This window comes from Triticum urartu, chromosome 7A (assembly GCF_056163025.1).
Source record: "Triticum urartu cultivar PI428250 chromosome 7A, HENAU_Tu73, whole genome shotgun sequence".
Lineage (NCBI taxonomy): Eukaryota > Viridiplantae > Streptophyta > Magnoliopsida > Poales > Poaceae > Triticum > Triticum urartu.
In genome coordinates, this window is record NC_141879.1 from 490429055 (window position 1) to 490448741 (window position 19687).

Consider the following 19687-nt stretch of genomic DNA (forward strand, 5'->3'; position numbering starts at 1 on the left):
CCCTCACGCCTCGGGGGCGATCTCGGGCTGTGAGCCGACTGGACTGTGTCCGCGGCAACGGATCTGCTGTGAATCCTATTCCGCGACTGAGAAACAGCAGAATTCTGGTCTCCTGCTGCCCGGAGTAACGCTCTGACCTGCAGCAAGCCTCTGCCAGCCTCCGACTGGGAAGGCTGAATCGACTCCGCTATACGGGCCGCAGCTGCTAAATTCTGAATCGGAGTTCGATATACCTACGGGGGCGGGAAGAGCTGACGTCAACTGGATTCGGGAACCCGTTGTCGCGCACGCTTGTTGAGTGCTCGCTGGAGGTTCTCCAGTCGAGTGCGCTCGGCCAAGTTTGCCAGGCGCGCGTCTTCCAAGGCACGAGCCTCGGGGGTTTCTCCAACGATAGGAGTGTGCAGTGCATCCATGTTCCGGCGGCGAAGTTCTTCCCTCTGCAGCGACGTGAGAGGCTCGGGAAGATACTCCTCATGGGGACGCGACGGGTCGCCTCCACCCGCGCCTTCGTCGGTGCGGGGAAAACCGGGAGGACTGGGCGGTCCATCGACCATCAGAACCTCCGCCGCCGGATCGCTGTTGTCGCACTCGGATGCGGTCTCTGCGGAGCCAGTCGACAGGTCGAACAGGCCGTAGAGGGATTCGTCGGGCTCGATCGCCGCGACTTGAGGGGTGGCCGACTGGCGTGCCACCGCGTGTCTCACCCACCGCTGAAGTCTCGACCGACCGGAGCGCTTGCGCCGGCGGGAAACAGGGAGAGAGGACAACACAGGAGCCGACCGGTAGGGGGTCGACGGTTGCCGCAGGAGAACGCCGCGGACGCACGCGCTAAAGTGCGTTGCCCCGCGGACAGGGAGTGCGTCCACGTCGAGCGGAGCCTCCTGAAGCCAAGCGGAGTCGTCGGCGATGAACGTGAGCACGCCGAGACGAATCTCGCAGCCCTCCACCAAAGCTCCGCCGAAAACCATGATGATTTGGGTTGGAAAGGATCGCAACTCCTCCAACAAAACGCTAAAACACCTGCCCCACGGTGGGCGCCAACTGTCGTGGTTCTAAGTCTGACAATGATGTAGGGGGGTAAGTATGGAGAGGCAAGATCTTAGCTATGGAGAAGTTGTAAGCACGCAAGGTTTACGAGTTCAGGCCCTTCTCGGAGGAAGTAATAGCCCTACGTCTCGGAGCCCGGAGGCGGTCGACTGGATTATGCGTGTATGAGTTACAGGGGTGCGAACCCTTGTATCGGAGGAGGGGGTGGCTTATATAGAGTGCGCCAGGACCCCAGCCAGCCCATGTTACAAAGGGTTCAATATACATTAAGGCAGGGCGTTACTGATTAGTAATAAAGTGCTATGATGACCATAAAAGCTACTTAATAACCGACCGTTAGCATGCGGAGTGCCTTTAGGTCTCCCGACTGTCGTGTGGCTTGGTCTTGGTCGAGTGGTTGCTTCTTGGTCGACTATCTTTGAGTCTGTCGAGTGGAACACCTCTAAGTCGATTGAAAAATGATTTCTTCTGGAGATGTCCTTGGGTAGGTCAGTTTAGACAGGTCCATGCCCCTACCCTAGATACATAGCTTCATCACCAGCAGCACTAACCGGCTCTTTTCTGTAGATCTCCGCAAGATGGCCCTTCTCCCGGCAACGATAGCACCTAATGTTTTTCCCATGCTTGGGCGGTGAGGAGTATGAGGCCTTGAGAAGCTTTTCTCATGTTTGAATGGAGGTCTTTCGCAAATGAATTTTCATGTAGGAATTATATAATGTGCCTGTATATATTGATCGAAAGCCCATTATTGACTAGTGGCAAAAGAAGAAGAAAATCAACTTGGCGCATGGACGACGTACAATGGCCAGGGCAAACAGCCAACGCACCCATGGCCGGCCTGCTTCCCATTGCTATCGTGGATTGCCTGCCCGCCAGGGCGAGTCGAGGAAATTCGGAAATGGTCACGGTCCGCTCGAAGGATGGAGGTATACAGGCGTGGATGCATCTAGCTTCCACATCGATCTTGATCAAGTGCAATCGTCTGGAGATGGAGATATCTCTGACTCGATCGATGAATCAACCTGCCGGTCACATACAGACAACTGTCTACTTCGCCGGATCAACCTACGGAACCTTCTATCTAGCTTGACTGAGCTTTTTTGTCCTGAGGAAACAGCCGATCTAGTATTCATCATGGCATGGCTGTACAAAAACACAAAAATAACAAAAAGAATACATTCATGCCCGAGCTTAATTAGAGCGTGTAGCACACGCTCGGTGCAGTGTACCATGCAGGAATATGGTGGTGAGCGTATAGCACACGCTCAGTGCAGTGTACCATGCATGATTATGATGATCTTTTTCTCTCGAACACCATCAATATGATGTTGGCAAGACGACTTGACGCGACTGTGATTAGGCTAAATCAGTCGTTCCATCAGTAATTGCCCGACTGCCTTACCCGGGCGAATGACCGTGACACATGCCGAAAAATCAAGAGAAAACAAAGCAGTCCAGCTAGAAAAGATCGATCGGATCCGTGTGGAATGGCCTCGTGCCCGTGCGTGGCTGCGGCGGCGAGAGCAACTACGTCCATATAAATGTAACCGCTAGTTGGCCATGGATCCAACCTTGCTCTACTACATCTACATGCACCTCTGCCCGCCGTTTCAGTGCCATTCTGTTACGGAGCAACGAACTGTCAGTCCTCCGAGCAACGAGATCAGCACCTAGCCAGGCAAGAACCATGAAGGCGGGGACAACACCGCCGGCCAGCAGGGCGGCCGGCCTGCGGACGCTGGTGGTGCACGTGCTGGCGGTGGCGGCCACGGCGCTGGTGCTGTTCTGGTGCATCGGATTCCGCGGCGGCCTTGCCTTCCGCTCCAGCGACAAGCAGCGCATCTTCAACGTCCACCCGCCGCTCATGCTCATCGGCCTCGTCGTCATCGCCGGGGAGGCCATCCTCGCCTACCGCACCTTCCCGGCCTCCGTCAGCCGGGACGCCAGGAAGAAGGCGCACCTGGCGCTGCACGCCGCGGGGCTCGCCGTCGGCTTCGTCGGCGTCTACGCGGTCTTCAAGTTCCACGCCGAGGCCGCCATCCCCAACCTCTACTCGCTGCACGCCTGGGTCGGCATCGCCACCATCACGCTCTACGCGCTCCAGTGGCTCGCCGGCTTCCTCGCCTTCTTCTTCCCTGGCGCCGCGCCGGAGACCAGGCGGTCCGCGGTGCCGTGGCACGCCGTGCTGGGGCTCCTCGTCTTCGCGCTCGCCGTGGGCAACGCGCAGCTCGGCTTCCTCGAGAAGCTCACCTTCCTGCAGTCCGCGCGCCTCGTCGGCAAGTACGGCGCCGAGGCGCTGCTCGTCAACTTCACCGCCGTCATCGTGCTCCTCCTCGGCATCGCCGTCGTGATCGCCACCGTCAACGCCGACTCCACCAGATACACCGCCATGTGATCATCCATCGATCGAGCTTATTTGTGATTATCACAACGCTATGCTATGCACCTGCTTATCGATCGATCCTACGTATACGTGTTGGTGCTCCTGTACAAACTTTAAATAAAACAGTCAATATGTGTTGTGTTTTCACATAGAGATGCATATTTGGAGCATACAGATTTTTTTTTTTTGAAAAAGGGAGCAAGCCCCAGCCTCGTGCCCTTACGCCTCACTATTTAGAGCCGGGGTCACCGTCGATCCGCCCGCACGGTGTATCAAGAGTAAACACCCGGTGCAGCAGAGCCAAAGCGTACACCGCCTACACACGCTTCCAACACCACCATTGTACCGCTGACCCATCTTTAAGAAAAGATCCGCATCATCCTCGCCAGGCCGGTCAACTGTCGACACCGCCACAGTGCCAAACAACACCACCGCCCTGCACTCGTCCATCAAGACGCATTCGCCCCGAGACTCCATTGTACCATTCTGACGAGACCCACTGGTGTCGACACGGTACGTACGACGCCGCTCCACCTCTGGACCCCTCCAGCCAACACTTGCAACAAGAAGGATGCCCCCCGAGAGGGGGTGTGACGCCAGACGCTACCATCATCCGACCCGGGAGAATCAGATCCAAGTTTCCCTTGGAGCAAATGACCCTTCTCGGCGAGTCTATGCGGTGATCCAAAGCCGCTACGCCTTCGCGATCTCTCCGGCAGATATGAGCTCCAAAATAGTGTCTCCAAAGAGGTAGACGAAGCCACATGCTATCACTGTCTAGTCCGGCAAGCCAAACTTGAGGTTTCCCTCAGAGCTCGATGGGACCATCACCATGACGATGCCCTACAAGGAGGTTAGCGGTGTCCGTAGACGTCGTCACACAATTTGTGCCGGCAGATCCGGGCAAAGAATTTCTCCTCCGTGATAGTTCCTTGAACCAGGAGAGCAGGAGGCAGAAGCGCTCGTCAGAGATGTCCACCAACAGAAAAGGAACAGACGTGTCAGGTGAAACAAATCCGGGCACATGGCCCGAACCCATCCAACCAGACCTAACAAGAGGAGCCTTCGCCTGTGGGGAGAGGATTCGGGCATGCCATCCCTGGATCCATCGCCACCGCCTGCGGCCCATCACCGCACCTTCCACCGCGCGCCGGAGAACCAACACGCCATGACGTCTGGCTTGCGCCACTTCCTAGTCGAAGACGCCGGCACTCGCCGCCTCCGCCAACCAGGCTTCACCTGGCCACACCCTTTGGCGGCAGCGAGGGAGGAGGAAGGAGAGGAGTGAACCGGCAGCAGCCGGAGTTCGTCGACCCGGTGTAGCTAGAGGAGCTGCACGGGAGTGTTCCCTTTTTTGGAGGATACAGATAATTTGTTTCATGATATGAGTTGATGTAATCCCCAGACCCCTAGGTGTTTCATTCCATCTATTTTTAGATCAACACGAGGAACCTTGGCTTCCATTTGATTTCTGACTAGAGAGGCAGGTGACAGCTTCATTACTATATGCTGGATTACCTGCCTTCTGCAAGTGATGTGACAGTGGCCCGATCTTTCGATGAGAGTGGGGATAATTATCGATTTGGTGGATTTTGACCTTGACGATCCGGCTATACCGTACCCGACGATACGCCTCGACAATCGCTAAACCAATCTCCGATGGTTATTGACCTTGCCGTAGGCACGATCAACCTGAACAACGAGGTTCAAATTCCTGCAAGCAACCGAAGAACCGGCAAGAACAAAGGTGAATTGCAACTGAAATTGTGGATAATAAACTGAGCACACGAACTAGATGGAAAGTTGGGGTTCCACTGTGGATCTGACAAGGCGGTAGTCCTACACGTCTCGTAGATGTGAATTGTAGCGATGGCTAGACAATACAATAAAATCCGAGTCTAAACCCTAAACTATAATAGCTATTTATTAACTGCTGCTTCCGGTCGAAGGCGGTATCTGTTGTCCACAAATCGGACTGCTCGAGGCCGTACGTGGCTGGTCTTCATAGACTTTGCGGCAAGCACCTGGCGGCCTGGCCGAAAGCTCTAGGGCCCACCCACGTGGTAATGTTGGGCCATTAATCCAAGTCTCTTGTCCTGGTGCACTTCATGCATGCGTACGTGACATGCTTGGTGGATAGGACGTGTGACATGCATGCAAGAGCGTTGCTCCATTTGATCTGAACCCATATTGTCTTCATCTTTAATCTTTCCTTTATTCTCAAGTACAAGCAAATCCAAACATGAGTGTAATATTATATTCTTATTAGTTAAATCATATGTACGAAGAAGCGATAGTACCTGGCCATTAATTTGTCTCGCCCGCGCTCTAGTAATAGGACCAAGTGGAATAACTGATGTAGGAGTTGCGGCGGGTGTAACAATAGAAGATATGTCCTCATCATCCCCCCCTTCTTGAATCGAAGTCGTCCTCGACGGTACCTCGTCGTCATCACCCAAATAAGGCTTTAAATCTGCAACATTAAATGTGGGACTAACCCGAAATTCTGCAGGTAAATCAAGCTTATATGCATTCTCGTTAATTTTTTCAAGCACTTTAAAAGGTCCATCCGCACGAGGCATTAATTTTGACTTTCGTAAATTAGGGAAACGGTCTTTTCGCAAATGCAACCATACTAAATCACCTGGTTCAAAAACAACACTTTTCCTTCCCTGACTACCAGCAAGTTTATATTTGGCATTCATGCGTTCAATATTTTTCTTAGTCATCTCATGCATTTTTAATACTAATTCAGCACGTTCTTTAGCATCAAGGTTTACCTTCTCCGAAGATGGAATAGGTAATAAATCAATTGGTGCAGGAGGTATAAATCCATAAACAATCTCAAAAGGGCATAATTTTGTGGTGGAATGAACGGGACGATTATAAGCAAACTCTACATGTGGTAGACATTCTTCCCACATTTTTAAGTTCTTCTTCAAAATAGCCCTAAGCATAGTAGACAATGTACGATTAACCACTTCAGTTTGACCATCAGTTTGAGGATGACATGTAGTACTAAATAAAAGCTTAGTCCCCAATTTTGTCCAGAACACCCTCCAAAAGTGGCTAAGGAATTTTGTGTCACGATCAGAAACAATTGTATTTGGCACACCATGTAAACGAACTACTTCGCGAAAGAACAAATCAGCAATGTGAGTAGCATCATCACTTTTATGACAAGGTATAAAATGTGCCATCTTAGAGAATCTATCGACAACAACAAATATACTATCTCTCCCCCGTCGTGTTCTAGGCAGTCCTAATACAAAGTCCATAGATATATCTTCTCAAGGAGTGCTAGGAACAGGAAGAGGCATATATAAACCATGTGGGTTCAATCGTGACTTAGCTTTTTGGCATGTCGTGCAGCGTGCAACACATCTCTCCACATCCCTTCTCATTTTTGGCCAGAAGAAATGACTAGCAAGGATGTCTTCTGTCTTCTTGACGCCAAAATGTCCCATAAGTCCTCCTCCATGCGCCTCCTGTAACAGCAAAAGACGAATAGAGCTATCTGGGATGCATAGCTTGTTAGCGCGAAAAACAAATCCGTCATTAATGACGAACTTGTTCCAAGTTCTACCCTCTCTGCAATTGAGCAATATATCTTTAAAATCGACATCATTAGCGTATTGCTCTTTTATAGTTTCAAGTCCAAAATTTTTGAAGTCAAGTTGTGATAACATGGTATAGCGTCTAGACAATGCATCGGCAATAACATTCTCCTTCCCTTTCTTGTGCTTAATAACATAAGGAAAAGATTCAATAAATTCAACCCATTTTGCATGTCTACGGTTCAGTTTGCTTTGACTTCTAATATGCTTGAGTGATTCATGATCAGAATGTATAACAAACTCCTTAGGCCATAAATAATGTTGCCATGTCTCCAAAGTCCGAACTAGTGCATAAAGTTCTTTATCATATGTTGAATAATTCAGACTAGGCCCACTGAGTTTTTCACTAAAGTATGCTACCGGTTTGCCTTCTTGCAATAGAACACCACCTAAACCAATGCCGCTAGCATCACATTCTAATTCAAACATCTTATTGAAATCAGGTAATTGCAGCGAAGGGGTGTGTGTAAGCTTATCTTTAAGAATAGTGAAGGCTTCCTCTTGTGCGTCGCTCCAAACAAATGGCACATTTTTCTTTGTGAGTTCATTGAGCGGTGCTGCGATGGTGCTAAAATCCTTCACGAACCGCCGGTAGAACCCAGCAAGTCCGAGAAAACTTCGTACCTGTGTGACCGAGTTAGGGGTCGGCCAACTCTGGATCGCTTCAACCTTGGCTTTATCAACTTCAATTCCCTGCGCTATCACAACATAGCCAAGAAAAGCGACCCGATCCGTGCAAAAAGTGCACTTCTCGATATTACCAAATAAACGTGCAGCACGCAGAGCAGAAAAAACAGCACGCAAATGGTCTAAGTGTTCCTCTAGTGACTTGCTATAAATCAAAATATCATCGAAATATACTACCACAAATCGTCCAATAAAAGCTCGCAAAACTTCATTCATTAGTCTCATGAAAGTACTAGGTGCATTAGTCAATCCAAAAGGCATAACTAACCACTCATATAAACCAAATTTAGTTTTGAAAGCAGTTTTCCATTATCACCTAGTTTCATATGAATTTGATGGTAGCCACTACGCAAGTCCACTTTAGAAAACACAACTGAGCCACTGAGTTCATCAAGCATGTCATCTAATCTAGGAATAGGATGACGATATCGAATTGTAATATTATTGATGGCTCTACAATCAACACACATACGTGAAGTACCGTCTTTTTTAGGAACAAGTAAAATTGGTACAGCACATGGACTAAGGGATTCACGAATGTAACCTTTTTCAAGTAGTTCGTGAACTTGTCGCTGAATCTCCTTAGTCTCCTCTGGATTAGTCCGGTACGGCGCACGGTTGGGTAATGAGGCGCCAGGGATCAAGTCAATTTGATGTTCAATTCCTCTCATAGGTGGCAGCCCCGGTGGTACTTCCTTTGGGAAAACATCATGATACTCCTGCAAAAGGTTAGCGACAACAGGAGGCAAAGAAGAAGGCATATCCTCAAATGAAAACAAAACTTCTTTGCAAATAAGAGCATAACATTCATCAGTATGAGCATCTAACTCAAAAATTTCAGCACGTGTAGCTAAGAAAGATACACCTTTCAATTTAATTTCTTTAGATGTGCTAGGATCAGATTTGTGCAGCTTATTAAATTGTTCTAACTCATCAACAACTTTCTGATTTTCAGATTGAGTACGCTCAATATTTGTGTTTCTACTAGCCCTAGCAAGATCATCTTTTAAAATTTTCTCAGGAGACATAGGGTGTAGAATGATTTTCTTTCCTTTATGTGTGAGAGTGTACTGATTAGTTCTACCATCATGTAAACATTGTTTATCATATTGCCATGGCCTTCCTAGTAACATAGAACAAGCTTGCATAGGCACAATATCGCAATCAATAGTGTCATGGTATGAACCTAAAGAAAAAGGAACTCTCACCATGCATGTTACCTTTACCTTTCCACCATCATTAAACCATTGAATGTAGTATGGTTGTGGATGTTGTCGCGAAGGTAGGGAGAGCTTCTCCACCATGTCAATGCTTGCTAAATTGTTACAACTCCCTCCATCAATGATTATGCGAACGGAACGCTCCTTGACGACTCCTTTGATGTGGAAGAGGTTGTGACGTTGATCCTTCTTTGCTTTGACAATCTGAGCACTAAGTACACGATGTGATATAAGACTCATGTACTTATCGGCGTCGTCAGCGGTCACATGTTCTTCCTCTTGCTCTGGTCTTGTGTCATCGTCTTCATGTGTAGCAAGCAAGGCATATGTGTCTTCATCAAAATCACTAGCAGAGTCGTACTCGCCGTCTTCACGAATGATCAATACACGCTTATTAGGACACTCCTTCATGACATGGCCAAATCCCTTGCAAGTGTGGCATTGGATATCCTTTGTTCTTTTGGAGGAAGCGGACGATGAGGATGAACTTTTTGTTGGAATTTGTGTAGTACTTTTCAGTGGTGCCGAAGTGTGTGATGCTGAAGTTGATGAAGAAGGCCCCAGTCGAGAGGTTGCAGGTGCTGTTGTAGAGGTGCGAGTGGACGGGGCAGCAGGAGTGCGCGACGCCCATGTGGAAGTACGACCTGCAGAAAAATTAGGACGCAGTCTGGAACGACCCTGCACTTCATGTTCAGCATGTATAGCAAGATGGAATAAACGGGTCATTGAATGATAATCTTTATAAGCAAGTATGTCATAAATTTCTCTATTCAATCCACCCAAGAACCTAGCCATAGCGGCTTCCTCAGTCTCAACTAAACCACAACGTAACATGCCCATTTGCAATTCTTGATAATAGTCTTCCACAGATTTAGATCCTTGGTTCAAGCGTTGTAGTTTATTTAGCAAGTCACGTTCATAATATCCAGGAACAAAACGGTGACGCATTACTAATTTCAAAGCTTCCCAAGTGGTAGAATATTATTAGGATGTTTACGACAATGTGCTCTCCACCAAACAGAAGCAAAATCACTAAACTCACTAGTTGCAGCCCTAACTCTTTTATCATCAGGAAAATCATGGCAAGCAAATTTTTGATCAACTAGTAATTCCCAGTCAAGATAAACATCTGGATCATATTTCCCATCAAAAGGAGGCATGACAAATTTAATTCTACCCAAAGAATCGTCATGGCCACGTACCTGAGGACGCTGGTGTCGTCCCATACCTTGTTGATTATTGCGTAGTCGACGATGATCACGATCATTGTTATCATTAACTGCATCAGGATCCTTAGAATCACCATCATAGTTGTCATCTTGGATGTCGTCGGCTATCGAGTTGGCGTTGCGAGGACGGGGCTGGTCGACGGCATCGGTGTATGAAAGAGGGTGCCCTGGGTCTCCTGGGAGGACCCGACGAGCTCGTTGCAGACCTGTGTTGGTGGCTGGAAGATGCGGAGTGGAAGTGGAGGCGGCACCTAGACGGGCATCCTGGGCATCAAGACGTTTCATAATAGATGCAAGTGTTTGGGTGAACGTCTCATTGCTATCCTCGATCGACTTGAGACGCTTATCAAGTGCGCCCTCGAACGATGTGAACTGCTCGGTGTATGCATGCACATCCTCCTCAAGGCGTGCCACCGTGGCTTCCATGTTGTCTTCGTCACCTGCCATGGTTAGGACGGAACAAGAACACAATCACAAGTATATTGCTCCTACAGTAACTATAGTGAGGTGGTGGAAAATGTCTCTCAACTCTCGAGCAATTACCAAGCTCTTACCAGTTCTTACCGTGCTGCAGTGGTTGTCGGCCGTTGGCGATGTCAAAAGTGATCAAAAGATTGATATAGCGATTACCAAGGGACCGAACAAGATACGATATAGGAAGTGGAGCTTGGTGAAGGTTTCCTCAACTCACAATATGTGGCACAATTAAGCAAAAAGTAATGCAAGCTGAATAATTGCTCAAACTCCTAACTAGTGCTGGCGGTCGACTAGTAAGAGAGAAAACAATCTAAGCCTAGATACTGAGTCACGTGAGTGGAAACCGATGAAAAATTTGAGACAACTCTAATTAGCTAGATATAAGTGAGGTGTAAACGTAGCGTATGATGACCAAGAGCGACAAAAGAAAATGTCCAACAAGTATCACGTGTATAGCAGAGGAACAATTCTGAACGTCAAAAGAGATTGCACCAAAAGTGCTAGCCGGCCTGAAAGTTGCAACCTTTTTTTTCTTTTTTTGTCTTTTTTGTCTTTTCTTTTTTTTTTCTTTTGCTTCACTTTTTTTTCTTTTTCTTTTTCAAGCCGGTTACTAGCAGAAATTACGTACACCAAGATGAGGCTAAGAGAAAGTAAATGCCAGTGTTGTAACTTGTGCTAATTGAGCTGCATGCAAAAGCTAACAACGACGCAAGGTGACAAATATTGGTACACTGGATGTATGGTGTATTGCGCGTGGAGGCAGACACAAGAGAGGAGTTGTCTGATGACCTGCGTGTGTGTGTGTATAGCGCGTGGATGGACAGACGCCCGCTGGCTGATGTCTGGGCGACTGCGCGAGATTAGACCGCTGTGTGTGTACGCGCAGAAAACAGCGGACAACAAATGATTTTTTGTAAACAGACGCGACTTCGGATTGCACGCAAGGATAGGCAAAACTATAAACAATCCGATGCAAACTTGCTTTGATTTTTTTTAACGAAAGTTGTGGCGGAAAATATGGTGGACAAAAACAAGGTTAGATCTAGTAGACAAATTTTCTCTCAAACTAATCTAAACCAGCACGAATTCTAGGATGTATGCAACCAAAAATTCAACTACGCAAATACTAGATGCAAAAATTGCTAAAGGCTAAAAAGGTAGGTGTAATGGATGAACTAATCTAATTTTTTTTGGGCTTTTTCGTGGGTTTATAGGACAGAAAAATAAACTAAACTATGAAAACTGTAAATCTCTCACCGATGAACCTGAAAACTGATACCACTTGATGTGACGGTGGCCCGATCTTTCGATGAGAGTGGGGATAATTATCGATTTGGTGGATTTTGACCTTGACGATCCGGCTATACCGTACCCGACGATACGCCTCGACAATCGCTAAACCAATCTCCGATGGTTATTGACCTTGCCGTAGGCACGATCAACCTGAACAACGAGGTTCAAGTTCCTGCAAGCAACCGAAGAACCGGCAAGAACAAAGGTGAATTGCAACTGAAATTGCGGATAATAAACTGAGCACACGAACTAGATGGAAAGTTGGGGTTCCACTGTGGATCTGACAAGGCGGTAGTCCTACACGTCTCGTAGATGCGAATTGTAGCGATGGCTAGACAATACAATAAAACCCGAGTCTAAACCCTAAACTATAATAGCTATTTATTAACTGTTGCTTCCGGTCGAAGGCGGTATCTGTTGTCCACAAATCGGACTGCTCGAGGCCGTACGTGGCTGGTCTTCATAGACTTTGCGGCAAGCACCTGGCGGCTTGGCCGAAAGCTCTAGGGCCCACCCACGTGGTAATGTTGGGCCATTAATCCAAGTCTCTTGTCCTGGTGCACTTCATGCATGCGTACGTGACATGCTTGGTGGATAGGACATGTGACATGCATGCAAGAGCGTTGCTCCATTTGATCTGAACCCATATTGTCTTCATCTTTAATCTTTCCTTTATTCTCAAGTACAAGCAAATCCAAACATGAGTGTAATATTATATTCTTATTAGTTAAATCATATGTACGAAGAAGCGATAGTACCTGGCCATTAATTTATCTCGCACGCGCTCTAGTAATAGGACCAAGTGGAATAACTGATGTAGGAGTTGCGGCGGGTGTAACAATAGAAGAGATGTCCTCATCAGTAAGCCTCTGCGGTTGAGAATGCCCGCTCCGCGTTGTCGGTTGCACGCTAGCCTCACACGACTGGCTCCCTACGGCTTTGTGACCCATCCAATCTGCGCGGGCGCCTTGCACCCAGACGACTTGCCTCAGGGGCCCATGACGGGTGGGTCGCATGTGTGACCGGGCCACCTCTATGTGTGGGTTTTTCTATGGGCCCACGTACATTGTTTCGCATGTTGCCCAACACATGATGGTTGAGTGGGTCTGACTCTCAGCTCGCCCCCTGTCGGACTGAGTTGCTCGGGCGAGACCAAGACGCCCACGTGCACCCGGCTGGCGTGCTCCACACTGTCTGATCTTCGCGGCTGCCCCACACTTGGCTAGTTTTCCTCAGGGGTCCATGACAGGTGGGCCATGGGCGCAACTGGGGCCACCTCTCTATGGCGGGCTTCGTCACGCCAAAATGTTGCCCCGTGCGTGAAGGGAAAGGCATGGTCCGTCTGGCAGCACCCTTCGCCGCGTGTCAGGCTGCTTCACTCGGGTGAGACCGGGAAGCCCGTGCGCGAGGCTCATCATGCGCTTCTTGTCGGGTTGGTTTGTTCGGCCTAGTCGGGTGTGTGTGTGTGCCCAGGTGTTTTATTTTGATCTACCAACTATGTTACGGTGTTCATTATGGTATCTTTTATGTGGACCTGTTATCTTACCGGTACTTTATTAAGGTTGCCTTTAACATGGTCCTTTCCAGGCTCATATATATAGGCACTAGGTTTTGGACTTTCATTGTCTTCACCTGCTCCTCTCTAGGGAGTTATAAATTCCTTTAAGTTGCCACTTGGGCCTTCCCTGTGGGAATTGGCCAGGTGCTTGTAGCCTATTGTGGATGATCTTTCCTAACTTGGTTTTATCAATTATCAAGCAATCGTGGGAAGTTTTAAACTAGAACATAAGAGGTTTGAATTCACCTAATAAGTGCTTAAACATCCAGAACAATATTTTTGAAATTGGTTGTTCCATTTTCTGCTTTCAGGAAACAAAGAAAGAGTCCATTGACATCAATTTTATCAGGAAATCATGTCCCCCCATGTTTGATTCCTTTGCTTTCACTCCATCCATTAGTAGACCTGGAGGTATTTTGGTCGTATGGACCTCCGCTCACTTTAAAGGAGAACTAATTTTCAACATCATTTTGATGTCTTTGTGTGTCTCCAATCTATTAACTGTGGAAGTTATTGGACCCTTACTAATATTTATGCTCCATGTCAGAGGATAAGAAACTTGAATTCTTGAACTAGTTAGATGAGGTTGAGATCTGAGATGATGTTGAATGGTTGTTGGTTGGTGATTTCAATCTTATTAGGAATCCTGATGACAAAAGTAAACCTGGTGGGAAAATGTCTGAAATGCTACAATTCAACATTGTAATTAGTCATTTGGGTTTGGTTGACATCTAATTACTTCCTTTAGTGGTCTGGAAATGGAGTAGAAATGATTCTTGCTTTTTTCCCCAGAGGTTACGCTGAGTTATAGAACCCACGAGAAGACGGTGCCCTTTAAGTTAGGGTCTCAAACAAGCTTTTTCTAGAGAATTGAATTCTAGCTTTTGACCGGATTGTAAATCAAGCTGACACTGGAAACACTTATAATAAAAATAGGCATGGGTAAGAGGACTTATGCTTATAACCATATATTTGTGTCGTGACCATCATGATCTTAGGCCCTATTTGTTTGGGCTTTTGCTTCTACTCTTGCAGCTTTTCCACTTTGGCCAAAAAGCTCCTAAACAGGTGCTTTTTTGCTTCGGCTTTTGGCTTATACCATCATATAACAATATTGATTCATAAGCCAAAAGCCGAAGCAAAAAACCCACTATTCAGGAGCTTTTGTGGTTTTTTTGCCAAAGTAGAAAAGCTGCAAAAGCAGAAGCAAAAGTGCAAACAAACATGGCCTTGATTTGTTCTCTGGAAGCCGGGTGGGTTGTTGTGACGCCCTGAGACCGTTGCGCCAGGTGCCTTCCAGTTATTCGCTGTTGTTGCCTTGTCTTTCGCTTGCGTGTTGCATATTGCCATGTCATCATCCGCATTGCTTCTGCATGTTTTCAAAACTTGCATCTATCCGGGTTTCCCAGTTCTTTCCGTTGTGCGTTCTGAGCCCAGTCACACTCGCACGCGGCATGTCTGAAATATTATATTATAAGTGGCCGGAAAATGTTCTCAGAATGGGTTGAAAGTTGGCATGCGGTGTTATTATGTTGTCAGTAGGCCGCCTGCCAAGTTTCATCGCATTTGTAGTCCGTTTGACGCCCCAACGGTTAACTATAGCGGCATTATAGCCGGTCTAACGTCGGATGTTTTCGGTCTCCGAAAACTGTTGCCGGGCTTTCCCTCTCTTTCCTCCCTAGACTGTCTACACAACCCACTACCACTCACCGCCAGGCCCAACCTAACCCTCCTCACATCCGGAGCCGTCCAATTGTTATCGAAGGGCCCTGAAACCCCTCCTACCACCACAAACCCTAGCCTCCCCTCCTATAAATAGAACCCCCCCTTCCAAATCTGGTCATTCCTCACCTCCATCGTTTCCCGTGCCATCCAAACCAGACGCCGCCGCCAGCCTCCTTGTTTTTCGGTGCCCTCCACCTCGTCCCCTCCACTTGGCGCGTAGCCATTGGTTGCGCCACCACACAGCGGCGCCCGTGGCCAGTGCCAAGCCGCCGCGTCGCCTCCCCGAGCCCTCAACCGCACCGCGGCCCTCCAGGCCCGGCCGCAGCCTGCACGGCCCGAAGTGGCCCGCCGCCGGACCCCGCTCGTCCCGAGCCCCTCCAACCTCCCTTGCCTGGATCGGACATCGCCCGATCTTCATCGCCGCCGTCCTGCACTCGCCGGCCACCGGAGCCTCGCCGCCGACGAGCACCCTCGACCCAGGCCAGTGCCCTGCGCCCCTCTCCTTTCTTCTCCCTCCGTTTCTCTCTCTGTGCTCCAGACCAGTACCGCCGCCCTGCAGGAACCACCGCCACCGCGTGCGGACGTCGTCGCCGGTGCCGCCCAATGCCGGGAACGGGCACCCCACGCCCGGATCCGGTCTCCACCACTGCGGATCTGCCTCCCTAGCCGTCCCGCGCCCTGGACCTCGCCGGAGCCGTGCTAGGCCGCCACCGTCTTCCTACTCCGAGGCGGAGCGCGGCCTTCCCGATCTTCTGCTCCGTTGACCTGCTTCACCTCCCCTTGGGCCAGATCCGCGCCTCCAGGCCCAGCGCGCCCCTTCGCAGCCTGCCAGCTCCTCTTTGCCAGATCCAGCGGGCCTTGACCCATGGTGGGTTGCCCTGCGCCCCTCCTTTCCCCCCTCCTGTTGGGATAGCCTAGCTATTTCGGCCCGTGTTGTTTTTTTTCACGCTGTGGTTTTGTCTATTATCCAGGGAATAACTGTTTTACAGTTTAGTTCCTCTAGTTCATGCATATAATAACCTCGCAACCATGCATCGGATTTAAACAAACTTTATATGTAAAATGCTTAGAATTTTATGTAGATTAATAATTTCCAACTTTCATGCATGTTTGAAATGTTTAAATGATGTTTGCTTTAATTTGCTCCAATGCCATGCTAAAATGATTTAATTCATAACTAAATAACCGTAGCTCCAAATTTAATAAACTTTATATGTAAATGGGGTAGAAAAATGCCTAGTTTAACATGGTGCTTTAATCTTGTATTTTTAACAACTCTAAAATTATGTTTAGGGCAGAACAGTACCAAATCCATAATTTGCATATGGGGATTCTCCGGACTTGTTGTCTGTTGTTCCGGCCTCATTTAAACTTGTCTAGATAGGTAGTTTTCATATGCTTCACCTATTTCCATGTTAATCAACATTTAATATTGTTGGGTACATAACCGGGAGTGAACTAAATAATCGAATGTGATGTTTCGTCAATATGCAACTCATTGCATATTGAGCTCCACTTAATTTGCAGTATTGATTGTTGCACTTTGCCATGACATGCCTCATTAAACCGGACCTGCATCATACTTGGTTGTGCATCATGCCGTGTTTATGTGATGGTTGTTTACCATGCTGTTTGCTTCTTTCCAGGTTTATTCTCTCGATTAGCTTCGGTTTCATTCCGAAGTTGTGAGGATGCGTTCGACTACGTCCGTTTGTCTCCTTCATGGACTCGTTCTTCTTCCTTGCGGGATTTCAGGCAAGATGACCATACCCTCAAAATCACTTCTATCTTTGCTTGCTAGTTGTTCATTCTATTGCTATGTCGCGGTACCTACCACTTGTTATATCATGCCTCCCATATTGCCATGTCAAGCCTCTAACCCACCTTCCTAGCAAACCGTTGTTTGGCTATGTTACTGCTTTTGCTCAGCCCCTCTTATAGCGTTGCTAGTTGCAGGTGAAGCTGAAGTTTGTTCCATGTTGGAACATGGATATGTTGGGATATCACAATATCTCTTATATTAATTAATGCATCTATATACTTGGTAAAGTGTGGAAGGCTCGGCCTTATGCCTGGTGTTTTGTTACACTCTTGTCGCCCTAGTTTCCGTCATACTGGTGTTATGTTCCTTCATTTTGCGTTCCTTACGCGGTTGGGTGTTATGGGAACCCCTTGACAGTTCGCTTTGAATAAAACTCCTCCAGCAAGGCCCAACCTTGGTTTTAGCATTTGCCTCACCACCACCTATACTTTTCCCTTGGGAGTCGTGCTCCCGAGGGTCATCTTTATTTTAACCCCCTCGGGCCAGTGCTTCTCTAAGTGTTGGCCCGAACCGGGCAACCTGCGGGGCCACCTCGGGCCAACTTGAGGGCTGGTTTTACTCGTAGCTTGACCTATCCGGTGTTAACCTGAGAACAAGATATGTGCAGCTCCTATCGGGATTGTCGACACATCGGGCGGCTTTGCTGGTCTTGTTTTACCATTGTCGAAATGTCTTGTAACCGGGATTCCGAGACAGATCGGGTCTTCTCGGGAGAAGGAATATCCTTTGTTGACCGTGAGAGCTTGTGATGGGCTAAGTTAGGACACCCCTGTAGGGTATAAACTTTCAAGAGCCGTGCCCACGGTTATGTGGCAGATGGGAATCTATTAATATCCGGTTGTAGAGAACTTGACACTTAACTTAATTAAAATGAATCAACCGCGTGTGTAGCCGTGATGGTCTCTTTTCGGCGGAGTCCGGGAAGATAACACGGTCTTGTGTTATGCTTGAACGTAAGTAGCTTTCAGGATCACTTCTTGATCACTTCTAGCTTCTCGACCGTGCGTCGCTTCTCTTCTCGCTTTTATTCGCGTATGTTAGCCACCATATATGTAACACCCACAATGCGGCTATATCTCCCACGTGTCGGGGCACGACTTAGAGGCATAGCCGCATGGTAGGTTTGTCGCAAGAGGGGTAATCTTCACACAATCCCATGTACTGAATAAGAAAGGGATAAAGAGCTGGCTTACAATTGCCACTTCACACAATACATAAGTAAATCATACATCAACCAACATACAATCAAGGTCCGACTATGGAACCAAAATAAAAGAAGACAACCCCAAATGCTAGATCCCCAATCATCCCAACTGGGCTCCACTACTGATCAACAGGAAACGAAACAACACAACGAACAAGATCTTCATCGACCGAGCTCCCACTTGAGCTCATTTGTGTCACCTGTATTGGTGTCATCGGCACCTGCAACTGTTTGGAAGTATCTATGAGTCACGAGGACTCAACAATCTCACACCCACGAGATCAAGACTATTTAAGCTTATGGGTAGGATAGGGTAATGAGGTGGAGCTGCAGCAAGCACTAAGCATATATGGTGGCTAATATACGCAAATAAGAGCAAGAAAAGAAGCAACGCAACGGTCGTGAACTAGAAGTGATCAAGAAGTGATCCTGAAAGCTACTTACGTTCAAGCATAACACAAGACCATGTTCACTTCCTGGACTCCACCGAAAAGAGACCATCACGGCTACACACGCGGTTGATGTATTTTAGTTAAGTTAAGTGTCAAGTTCTCTACAACCGGACATTAACAAATTCCCATCTGCCACATAACCGCGGGCACGGCTTTCGAAAGTTCAAACCCTGTAGGCGTGTCCCAACTTAGCCCATCACAAGCTCTCATGGTCAACGAAGGATATTCCTTCTCCCAAAAAGACCCGATCAGTCTCGGAATCCCGGTTACAAGACATTTCAACAATGGTAAAACAAGACCAGCAAAGCCGCCCGATGTGCCGACAATCAAGATAGGAGCTGCACATATCTCGTTCTCAGGGCAACACCGTATGAGACATCCTACGAGTAAAACCAAACCTCAAGTTTCCCCGAGGTGGCCCCGCAGTCTACTCAGTTCGGACCAACACTTAGAGAAGCAGTGGCCCTGGGGTGGCCCTGGGGTGGGGGGGGGGGGGTTAAAAGAAAGATGACCCTTGGGTTGGCCGACCCAAAGGAAGGGTAAAAGGTTGTTAGGCAAATGTAAAACCAAGGTTGGGCCTTGCTGGAGGAGTTTTATTCAAAGCGAACTGTTAAGGGGTTCCCATAACACCCAACCGCGTAAGGGACGCAAAATCAAGGAACATAACACCGGTATGACGAAAACTAGGGCGGGAAGAGTGGAACAAAACACCAGGCATAAGGACGAGTCTTCCACCCTTTACCAAGTATATAGATGCATTAATTAAATAAGAGATATTGTGATATCCCAACATATCCATGTTCCAACATGGAACAAACTTCAACTTCACCTGCAACTGGCAACGCTATAAGAGGGGCTGAGCAAAAGCGGTAACTTAGCCAAACAATGGTTTGCTAGGAAGGTGGGTTAGAGGCTTGACATGGCAAAATGTGAGGCAAGATACAACAAGTGGTAGGTAGCGCAACATAGCGAC

At 48.0% G+C, this 19687-nt stretch overlaps 2 pseudogenes; one reads left to right on the forward strand and one right to left on the reverse strand.

The window, feature by feature from the left end:
* The first annotated feature begins 2585 nt into the window (after positions 1-2585).
* LOC125523292 (putative ascorbate-specific transmembrane electron transporter 2 pseudogene) lies at positions 2586-3577 on the forward strand (annotated as a pseudogene).
* Positions 3578-5074: 1497 nt separating this feature from the next.
* The window catches only part of LOC147960096 (uncharacterized), a 107155-nt pseudogene continuing 92542 nt past the window's right edge, over positions 5075-19687 (reverse strand).